We start from the raw sequence: 9,593 nt of genomic DNA, 5'->3' as shown, positions 1-9,593 counted from the left end.
TCCACTTCGGTGGGAATAACAGCTTCAATACTGTAGATCAGTAGATAGGGAGATGCCCCAATTGACGTACGAACTGTCGTGCTATACCCGAGCAAAGAAAATGGTAGATTCTCGTGCAATTTCTTGTAGTTGTCCACCATTTTCCTCAATATCTTTATGATATATTTTTGCAGCTTCTACGGTTCTATTCATTTGCGGCCTGTATAATGTAGAATGCTGATGCATGATTTTGAATGTTTCACACATAGCTTTCATCAAATCACTATTGAGATTGGCGGTATTGTCAGTAATGATTGAGTCAAGTACTCGAAATCGACAAACAATGCAATCCCTAACAAAATCTGCTATGACCTTCTTAGCACAACATTATAGGAAACGACTTCAACCCATTTCGTGAAGAAGTCTTTAGCCACCAAAATGAATCTGTGTCTGTTTGAAGCAGCGTGTTCAATTGGCCCGATGACATCTATGCCCCAAGCAGAGAAAGGCTAGGGCAAAATCGTTGCATTGAGTTTGTTGGGCGGCACTCGCATCATATTAGCATGTATCTGGCATTAGTGATATTTTTGAACATATTTGATGCAGTCTTTCTCCATAGTCATCCAGAAATATCCTGCTCTTAATATCTTCTTGGCCAAAATAAAACCGTTCTTTTGATGTCCGCAAGTTCCAACGTGTATTTCTTCAAGGAATCTAGACACCTCCTCGACATCGACACATCGCAATAATCCTAAATCAGAAATCCTTCTATATAGAATTTCTCCACTCTGAAAGAAATAGTTGTTCAATCTTCGAAGTGTGTGCTTCTGAGTGTGTATAGCATTCTCTGGGTATCCTTTTCCAAGTATTCCTTGATATCGTGGAACCATGGATTTCCGTCAAACTCTTCTTCAACATGAGCACAATAAGTTGGCTACTTATGAATTCCTATTGGGATATGATTGATGAAATTCTTGTCTGGATGTTGTATCATGGAATACAAGCTAGCTAATGCATCTGCAAACTCATTCTGAATCCTTGGAATATGCTTGAATTCTATCTTTGTTAACCTCTTGGTCAATTCTTGTACATAGTGCAAGTATGGCAATATTTTAGTGTTCTTGGCAGCCCACTCTCCTAGTACCTGGTGTACCAACAGATCAAAATATTTGATTACTAGCAACTCCTAAACGTTCATGTTGATGGACAACCTGAGTCCCAAGATGCAGGCCTCATATTATTCCATATTGTTGGTGCACGAGAACTTGAGTTTTGCGGATAGCGGATAATGTTGACCGGTTTTTGATACTAAAACAACTCCAATGCCTACTCCTTTGAAGTTTGCTGCTCTGTCGAAGAACATCCTCCAATCGTCGTATACTTCGTTAATATCTTTACCTATAAACGACACTTCCTCATCCAGAAAATACGTCTTTAATGGTTCATATTCTCCGTCTACGAAATTCTCCGCCAAGTGATCAGCCAACACTTGCCCCTTGACTGCCTTCTGGGTCACATAGATGATGTCGAACTTGCTTAGCAGTATCTGCCACTTTGCTAACTTACCCGTGGGCATAGGTTTCTGAAAGATCTATTTTAGTAGATCTATCCTTGATATGAGATATATAGTGAACGTACATAAATAATGTCTCAACTTCTGGGCTATCCATGTCAAAGCACAACAGGTGCGTTCCAATAGAGAGTACCATGCCTCGTAAGCTGTGAACTTCTTGCTCAGATAATATATTGCCTGATCTTTCCTCCCAGTTTCATCATGTTTCCCAGAACACAACCGAAAGCTCCATCCAACATGGAAAGATAGAGCATCAAAGGTCTTCCTGGTTCTAGCAGGACCAACACGAGCGGTTTAGATAATCCTCATTGATTTTGTCGAAGGCTTTCTCGCATTCTTCAGTCCAACTTATTGCAGCATCTTTCCTCAGCATCTTGAAGATCGACTCACATATCACCGTTGATTGTGCTATAAAGCGGCTGATGTAGTTAGGGCATCCTAGAAGACTCATCACATCCTTCTTGTTCTTTGGCAGTGGCAAGTCCTGAATAACTTTGATTTTTGATGGATCTAGCTCAATACACCGGGGGCTGACGATGAAACCTAGCAACTTTCCAGTAGGGACTCTGAAGGCACATTTTGCGGAGTTTAACTTCAAATTGTATTTTCGAAGTCGGTCGAAAAACTTCTTCAGGTCTGCTATGTGGTCTGAACTCGTTTTGGATCTGATAATAACATCATCCACGTACACCTCTATTTACTTGTGTATCATATCATCGAAGATAGTCGTCATGACCCTCATGTAGGCGGACACATCATTCTTCAAACCAAACGACATCATGTTTTAACAATATATCCTCCAAGGTATGATAAAGGCTATCTTTTCGGCATCCTCTTCGTCCATCAAAATCTGGTGGTATCTTGCGAAGCAATCCACAAAATATTGGAGTTCATGCTTAGCGCAATTGTCGATTAGAATGTGTATATTGGACAACAGAAAATCATCATTAGGACTTTCTCTGTTCAAATCTCGGTAGTCAACACATACTCTAACTTTTCCATTTTTCTTTAGAACCGACAATGTTGGCTAACCAGGTCGAGTAGTCGACCACTCGAAGAACCTTGGATTTTATTTGCTTGGTAACCTCCTCTTTTATTTTCAAACTCATATCTGGCTTGAACTTTCTGAGCTTCTGCTTTACCGGCGGACACATGGGATTGGTAGGTAACTTGTGAGCTACTACGGATGTGCTTAATCCAGTCATGTCATCATAGGACCATGCAAAAGTATCCTCATATTCCTTTAGAAACCTGATATACTCTTCCTTCTCTGAGGGTGATAGATGAATGCTTAGGAGAGTTTCTTTGATTGTTTCAAAATCCCCCAAGTTAATAGCCTCATTTTTTTCCAAGTTAGACTTCAGTCTGTTTTCAAAATTCTCTACTTCTTTGATAATTTTCTCGGGTATTACATCATCTTCCAGATATTCTGAATCACTGTCCTTATGTTGAGTTGTCTTATTACATGTCACAGTCGTAGTTTCATGAGAAAATGTAATATTATGCTCAAAAGAATGTAGAAAGATAATAATAAATACTAAAATAAGTAATGCATTAATAGAGCTTAAAACTGTCAACAAGTACGACTCGATGGCTCGAGTAATTATTTCAAAACAAAATACTAAAAATGTTTTAAATGCTCAAAAACAATTTAAAAAAAAGTTATGCTAATTTTGCCAGGCTACCCAGGTACTCGGTAAGCCCGGGATGGTGTGGCGGTCCAATTCCTGAGAACAACTCCTTCTCCTATTATCTCAATAGTAAGATCTTCCTCCTCCTCCTCCATAATTACACTGCAGTCCATGTCTTCATCATCCAGAAACAACTTCCTCATGCTGGGGAAAATCTCATCTTCCTCGGATCCCCACATCATATCAGCCTGACGGAATGTCTGGTGCAAAGGTGGTATAGGTTGTTCCAATGGATAGTATTGACGCACCACGTCGGTATCCAATCCTAATACCTGAGTCCAAAGGCCATACCATGATACGTGGCTGTATGGGTTTTATGATCCCATGATGCTTTCGGCCAAGACCCTTTCCTGGTTCATATCTAGTCCACAAAAATATTCTTTCTATGTTATTTCTCCACCATCGATCCTTTTCAATCATGTTCACCCACTCAATGTGGTGATATGTTTCTCCGCCTAGTTTTCTCCTATTTTTGATGATTGGAATGACCTGGTTGGGGTAGATAGGTTTGCTTCCGTCTCCATGAATAATCACTTCCAGATGATTCCACTCGAACTTCACAAACTGGTGCAGAGTATAAGCCACTGCCCCAGCTGCATATATCCATGGTCGTCCCAACAACAGGTTGTAAATAGCAGATATATCTAGCACTTGGAATTGGATATCAAACCAAGTCGGGCCTATATGTAGATTAAGGTTGATTTCTCTGATAGTGGCTCTATGGGATCCCTCGAATGCTTTCACATTCATGCTTCCCATTCATATCTCATGTAGGCCTTTACCTAATATTTTCAGAGTGGTCAGCGGACATATGTTTAGGCTCGAACCTCCATCTATCAGGACTAACCTCCATCTATCAGGACCATAACAATGAACTTATCCTCGAATTGCACGGTGATATGCAACGCTTTGTTGTGACTCAACCCTTCTTCTGGTAACTCATCCTCATGGAAAGTAATTTTGTGACTCTCTAGTACCTGTCCAACCATGTTAGCCCTCTATCCACTAGTGATGTCGGCGGGTACATAAGTTTCACTTAACACTTTCATCAAGGCATTCTTATGTGCATCTGAATTTTGCAGTAGTCTGGGCGGGAGTCTTGTTTAGGTGGTCAACAACAGAATATTCCCTTACTTGTACCTTCCTCCAAAGATCATCAGTGCCTATCTTAATGACATGTGGCTTAGATGCAACTTCTTTACTCGTTCCTCCCAGATTCTCAGGTGTATAAACTCTTCTAGTTTTAGTCATACCTTGCGCGATACTTGTCTCTTCCATCCTGGATTTTCTCTTTCTTCCCACCTCCGCAACATAATCCCATGGGACGACATCAGACTTTTAAGATTGTGTGGGAGCTACCATCACAGTGAAAGGTGTAGCTACCTCAACCTCAAATAGTGTCTGGGTTTGTACCACAATTGGTGTGAGGGTGATGGGAGATGTTTTAGGAGTATCTCCCTCTCGAATAAGTCCGATGGATCTTTCCTAATCCCGCTCCTTGTCTGTTTCTATCATATTCACTCTCTCTCCCCTATGGTCCGAGAGAGGGTTATTGCAGACATTTGGTGCGGCTTCCTTTGCATGTATAACTTTGGTGTCGATCAGTGTCTGAATCTTGTCATTTAACTTTTGACACTCCTCAATGGTATGACCCTTCATGCCTGAGTTATAGGCACAAGTTTTGTTGGGGTTAATCCACTGGGAAGGATTCTCGACAACAACAACAGAAATAAGGGTGAAGTAACCAGCGGCCTTTAGTCTCTCATACAGTTAGGCTACGGGTTCAACAATTGGGGTGTATTGTTTGGGAGCTCTATGGTCGAAGTTTGGGCGTGGATTTGGGCAGTTTTGGCGGGCGGGTGGAGGTGAATGGTAATATGCAGGTTGAGTGTTATAGGTATGGTAGGTGTTGGCAGGGTATTGGTATTTTAGAGGTGATGGTTGATATGTGGGTGGAGGTGTTTGGTATGTAAGGGGAGACTTAGGGCCTTGGGCTACCATCACGGCACCCACTTCTTTCTGCTTTGAAATACCTCGTGATTGCAAGGCCTTATTTGTGGCTTACAGTGCCTTAAAATTTTTCACCATCCCATTCTTGATTCTTTCTTCTATTCTTTCTCCTAACATGATGATGTCTGAGAACTTATGATTCTCGATGACCATCAACCTTTCATAATACTGGGGATCTTGAGCTCTAATAAAGAATTTGTTCATTTGTTCTTCTTCAAGTGCTGGACTTACCTTTGCGGCCTCTGTTCTCCAACGAGTAGCATACTCGCGGAACATTTCTATCAACTTCTTCTTAAGGTTTTGAATATAGAAAACGTCTCACGCATTCTCTGTATTGAACCTAAATCTATCCATGAAATCTGATGCCATACTTACCCAATTTCCCACTTATTCGAGTTTTGACTGATATACCAAGACAAAGGGTCTCATGTAAGACTTCACATGAACAGTTTTATGCGGATTGATTCTTTCTTACCCACTCTTACAAGCTTGTCGTAGTAGGTTCTCAGATGTACCTTCGGATCACCAGCGCCATCAAATATCTCAAAACCTTCCGACTATTCTACATTTGGCTGGATATATAAATCTTCACAGTTTAAACCTTTAACGCCTTTCCCTCCTTCAATATTATGGACTCTCCCTGTCAATTATTGAGTTCCTCTGCCATCTTTCGAATGAGCAGGTCCTTCTCAGTTGACTCAGGTATGTATAGGGTTTTTTGCGGGGTATGGGGTAAGGTTTCCACGTATATCGGGTTGCTTTGATGAGTTTCTGGAACTTGGGTATATGGGTGATCATTGATTGAGGTTTTGGGATCGGGAGTAGGTTGTGGTGCATTTTGGGAAGTGTGATAAGTGGTGGTTTGCGAATATTGAGTTAGGGTATGGTGGTGTTGTTGGGGAGTTTGCATTGGTGGTGGGTTAAGGTTTTGGGGAGGTGCAGGATGGTGATACTGGTGCGGTGCGGGAGGATTCGGAGCTTTGGGTGGTGGATTAAGATTTTGTGTGTTTTGTAATGATGTTTGGTTTTGAGTGGTTGGGTTTTGTTGGTTGATGTCAGGAACATTTAGAGTAAGGGAAAGGGTTTCTAGATTTTGGACCTGCTCAAGCTCACCCTGTAGCTCCAGGATTTTCTGCTCCAAACGTAAGAACAACTAATTATGTTCGGGAGTACTTCTACCATCTGAGGTTTCAACATTCTCTGCCGCAGTAGTATTATCTTTCCGAATACCACTTAAATCATCCATCTTCCCTTTGCTCTTTGGGTCGCTAGGTGGAAGAGGAGGTGGAGGACCTCTGAATCTAGTGTGGTATGTTGATGATGCCAGTATGCGCGAATCAACCTTCGGGAATGGGAATAAATACAAGAAATAACAATAAAAGGTAACCAAGTCAGTATGGCGAAGTAAAAGAGTGTTTGCAATATTTAAGCACGTATCACAAAAAGTCATGCAATAATTCGCATCCTAATTTTGAGGACCTCATGGTGCCCGAGGTAGGCCTAAGTGACACATACACTTGGAGAAAATTGATGCCAACATTTGCTTCATTTCATTAGTGTGAAAACAAGCCAAAATAATCTTCCACTAAATCGACAATAATAATAATAATAATAATAATAATAATAATAATAATAATAATAATAATAATAATAATAATAATAATAATAATAATAATAATAAAGTTACTAATGGCATTAAGCCTTATTACTTTGAAATCTAATCTAAGCTAGAAATCAGTAAAGAATATCATCTCCTAATCTACTTGGTCCGTGAAGGACCTTATCCATGCTTGGATCTCTTAACCCCATTAATCATATTTCCCAAATCGCGCATGTCCAGTAGTAAGTAAGCCTTCGCTAGCTTCCCTCCTTCATCATCGTCCATGCCTTAACAATCCCAAAGTCTCTTCTTCACCTTCCCTTCTAGCTCCATCAATCCTTGCTCCAAGTATTCTAACCTCACTATCGACTTATTGGCAATCTCTTTCCATTCCCTTATCGCCTCCATGTTCACTTTATGTTGTTCTAGACGCTTAGCTTCGGGTTCGAACACCCTTTTGCATAGCCCCTTGTACTTCACCTGTGCCTCAGCCACTTCATCTATGATCCTATCCTTCAGATTGACTCCTAGTTTGACGTCCCCAGCTATGTCATCTTAAGATAGTAGTACATATGGTCGGCGTGATACCTGTCTGGCTCAATAGTTTATCCTTCCACGATGATCTTTTGGTTCTACATGTGTTGCGCTTCGAACTTGAATGGGATGACATCTCCCTTGAAATCTTCCTTGTACTGAACCATGTTGGAAACCTGAGGTATGACTTGTTTTTTTTTCAATCATTACCCTTATAGGAGTGTAAGGGTAGATGCCTCGCAGCCCGATTAATACCAAGTGAGTATTTACTTTCGATATGATGATGAACTCACTACTAGGAAACCATTCAAACATCCAATTTCGTTATGGTAAGAGCCTAAGTATCCCCAGTAGAGTAGACATGCTGTCGCGCCATGTTTTCTCGCGCATTCGGGTTTTGACATGTGACAACTCTTTTAAATGAGGTATTAAAAGAGAATAGTCGCCACCTAATACTTTTTAAGGTGCGTTAGGTCACCTACTCAAAAACAACTCTGTTTAACTAGTCTACGTCAACAAAGATCGGATTAGGGTTCAAATTACCTCAAAGAGAAGGAGTTAGGTACTCTTCGAGGTCCACAACTGTGGTTTCCGGAAAAATTTTAAACTATATGGATTGGATAATTAGGCTAGGTGATCATATGAGGGAAGAAAGATGTGGGAATTGGAAGTTATATTATAACAAGTGGGAAGAAAACAACATAAGAGTTAAAATAAATCAATACAAGTCTTAGAGGTTACAGGGACACAATTGTGTTGGTCTATATTTAATGATTAAGTGTGAACACAAGCATATAAAGGGAAGGGGGTTCTAAGTTTTTCACCCTAAAGGATCACCCCATGTAAGATAAATAATAATTCGCAACTCCCTTAAGGTAGGGGTTACTCATATTATTCAGCGTGCACAGACTATCATCTCCTCCTACCCAAGTACTATGTTGAAGTTGTTTACTTAAAGGCGCTTTAATTCAATTCTAAGTCGTATCCTATGTATGCACTACCCGTCCCATGCCTATGGTCTAAGAGCCTTTGGACCTACTATTTGAGTGGTTATAGACTTTACTTAAGGTGCTCAAAATGATAAAACTAGGAGACATTCAAAACAGGTAGGACTGCACATAATAGCAATGAAAGTTTCAAATTAGCCTCCACACATAAGCACAAAAGCATGCGTTCAGATTTCTGGTTAGACAGTTTCAGAGTTAAGACATATTTGGGTTGTTAAATCCTATAGGCATGGCTCCTATGTGATTCTAATTAATATTACATAGGCAATACTACAATGTATAGGTAGGTTAAAGTATTGCAGGTCCTATAGGCATGATTTCGGTTTGTTTACACAACGAGGCAGTAAAACGATCTGAATTACCAATTTATAGGCATGCTTCTTAGGAAAATGAAAGTGTCCTATAGACATGGTTTCTAACAGTTGAAATATATTTATCCTTATTGTCATGTTGTCTAAGTATGGTAAAGCGAAAAAGTCACCAAGTTGTTGATTAAGATCCTATATGCATGATATCTAAAGGAGTAGCGTAACAGAAGCAAGTGATTCATTGATTAATTGGGGTCATATAGGCATGGTATCTCGATTTACAAAGAATATGTCGTCACGACCTATAAGAATGTTGTCTAAGTGCATAGTAGTAACATAGAAACAAGTGGGGCAAATACCTTGGATTAACATGCTTGAACAGAGTACGAGTGAGGTGTGTATAATCCCTATAGACATGATTAATATGCAACATACTAAATAACATGTAAGTCATGCTGAAAAAGATAACAAACAAAACACGTAGACCATATATGCTTGTTTTCTAACCCTTTTATGTAAATATTAGAGTACCCCAACCCCTTTTTAATAATTTCCCTATTATTTGTTATTACAAGTTATTACAGCCCAAATGGAACAATACAAACCAAATATGAGCAGTTTAAGAAAGAGAAACTATAGGCCCAATGATAGGCCCCATAAAAAATAACCCAGTGTTTTCTGGGCCTTCGACAACTCCCTTTGCAATGACCAATAGACTCAATTCCCACCTCATAAGACCAATATATTAAGTCGGAATCCAACAGCCAAAACCAACATCATATAAAACCAAACACCAGGCCCAAACAAATGAATCACACCCTAACAACAACAGAATATATGTTGAATTAACTAAACAGAGCAGGAAATTCATCCACTTATTTCTTAGGACTG

This window comes from Nicotiana tomentosiformis, chromosome 11, assembly GCF_000390325.3.
Source record: "Nicotiana tomentosiformis chromosome 11, ASM39032v3, whole genome shotgun sequence".
Taxonomy (NCBI): domain Eukaryota; kingdom Viridiplantae; phylum Streptophyta; class Magnoliopsida; order Solanales; family Solanaceae; genus Nicotiana; species Nicotiana tomentosiformis.
The sequence above is the reverse complement of the archived record's forward strand: the minus strand, read 5'-3'. Positions refer to the sequence as shown.